This window comes from Pteropus alecto, unplaced genomic scaffold, assembly GCF_000325575.1.
Source record: "Pteropus alecto unplaced genomic scaffold, ASM32557v1 scaffold179, whole genome shotgun sequence".
In the NCBI taxonomy this organism is placed as follows: domain Eukaryota; kingdom Metazoa; phylum Chordata; class Mammalia; order Chiroptera; family Pteropodidae; genus Pteropus; species Pteropus alecto.
Window position 1 is genome coordinate 363,590 of NW_006442112.1, and position 2,372 is coordinate 365,961.

The window sequence follows — 2,372 nt, forward strand, 5'->3', positions numbered from 1 at the left end:
CAGCCAGAAAGAGCTATTTGTAGTAGATGTCCTACTCCCCCAATAAATCTAGACCTTGATGTCCCCTCTCCCTCTTCCCCACCTGCATTTCCCACCACAGTCAGGAAGCCTGGAAATTATCCTAAAGAGTATTGTTTATCTTAGGGGGATTGAGAAAGGGCTAAAGCAGCATTTTGGATCCTTATCTCCAAAGGACTCTGACCAGAGTTGGCAGTTAAGAGGACCAGCCATAGAGCCCGCCAAAGTCTTGCTTTGGACCCTCAAGCTCAGAGCCCATCACTTGCTCACCTTCTGGGGTAACGTGGGGTTTGGGAAGTTAGCTACCTCCAGCACAGTGCCAGGACTGCACAGCTGAGATGGGGGACAGTCAAGGGTGGAGGGAGGGAGAGTGTGGAGGAGGATATGTCAGCTGAGTTGCTCCATGCCAATCTGGGGAAACCCACCAGCCTGCCTACCTGTCCCCATGCTTGCCTTCTGTGGAAAGAACATGGTCCAATTGGTGGCTGAGACTCTCTGGTCTCCCTTTCCCCCAAGACTTCTTTCTCACACAAGACTTCTGCCCCACAGGCAATTTAGGAAACCGATCATCCCATTAAAACCACAGCTCACAGCCACATACTGAAAAGGAAGTAAGGGAGCAGACAGGCTCTGGGGCAAAGCTCTGAACTCAGTCACCCTGTGTTCCCATGAGCTAATCTTACCTGTACTGCCTGGGTACTCCATTGCAGGATTGAGTAGCTCCATAATTATCTCTTAGCATGAATCTGAACCCAGAGCCTGGTGAGCCACAGGCAGAGTCCTGACAGGCTCTGGGCAGGCTCCCTCAGAGGGCAGGAAGAGCTGGTCCAGGCCAGGAGGCAGGAGCTGTCACCCTGTTTGTTTACTGACTCCTCAGGAATCTGGAGGGGGCGGCTATATCAGGGCTCGGCCCCTGAATCAGAGCTTTGTCTGTGGAGAATTCCGGCTTGCTCCCAACTGAGCCCGCCACACCGGGGCCTGGAGGGCCCTCCTAGGCTGGCAAGGTTGGCAGGAGTGGGACTGGGCATTCCATGGTGCTGAGGAGGGCATGCAGAGGGCAGCTTCTGTTGATTTATTTTCCCTTGCTATGGAAGACACAAAGGACTCACTCTGCCTCCAGGCCCACCCTTCCCTGTGTGGAGGAAAGGATCAGACCATTCTGATGACAAACCTTTAGTAAGCCATTTCCCCAAGAATTGGCAGAATGATGGCCTTGGAAACAAGCTTTGTCTTTGACTAAGTAAGTGTCCTCAGAGGCAGTGAAGGATGTGTGTGGCACACCTGAGGACTGAGTCATGGGATAGCAGGATCAGGTTGTTGGGCAGCAGATTTATCTGAGCCTATGGTAAAAATGTGGGGGTGCTCTGTCCTGCCTTTAGGAGGCAGACACAGTGGAGGGAGTGTCATATCCTCCCAGACCTCTCACTGCACCCTAAGGCCAGGGGAAAACAGATGGTCTATGGGCATCCCCTTGGACCTCTCCAGGGGAGGGAGAGGGCAAAATGGAAATAGCAGCTCCATATGGGGATCCAGTGTCAGGGAAGCTCCTATGGCTTGCCTGTGCTGCCTTGGGCCACTGGCCTGAGAGGCAGGGCCCCTTCTTGAAGCAACCACTCTCTTCCAGCTGACTTGCCTGGGGGAAAGTTTAACATTCTCAAACTGGGCCCCCACCCCTCAGCACTGAGGGAAACACTTCGTTTTTACCAAAAAAGATTCTGTTTCCACCCTCATTTATCTCCCACAGAGTCTTCTGGACTTTCCACAATTTCACATTGTTTTCATGTTGAAGCCAACCTACAGGAATAGTTGGAGCAGCTGCCTGACCCTTTCTCGGGATCTGGGGTGGAGCCATCAGGGGTGGATGGGGGATGGCAGAGGATGGCAGGCCAAGAATAGGGAGTGGCTCTAGCTCTGGGTCACAGCTTTGCTTATGCTGGCATAACTGGGTTCAAGCCAATCTCGTGGAGTTCTTAGACTAGGAATGCCCCAGATTTAGAAACCACCCCTTGTGACCAACTTGCCACAACCAACTTGTCCTGGTTCAGAAGGAAGCACCCATGTTGAGCTGATTCCGCCCATGTTAGCTTTTCATTCCCTCTAGTCTTCTTCTTAGTTTCCAAAACCCCACTCGACTTCCTTACTGTGTCCCTTCACCATGTTTTCCCCTCCTAGCTCCCCCTTCTACTCACAAGTTCCCCTATCAGAGTCAGGCACATAATAGGCAAATAATGAACAGTAATTGTTTTCTTTCCTTATCAATGGCCTACATCCAGTCAAGATGTTTGCTTCTCACCCCCACTCCACACAGGGCTCTCTCTTCATCTCTTCAAACTTTAAGATAAAGTCAGGGCTGT

General features: G+C 51.8%; 1 protein-coding gene across 2 annotated transcripts in view; it reads right to left on the minus strand.

Annotated features, from left to right (window-relative positions):
- DRP2 (dystrophin related protein 2) overlaps nucleotides 1-2,372 on the minus strand; it is a 38,375-nt gene that overhangs the window by 23,084 nt on the left and 12,919 nt on the right. The window lies entirely within an intron of this gene.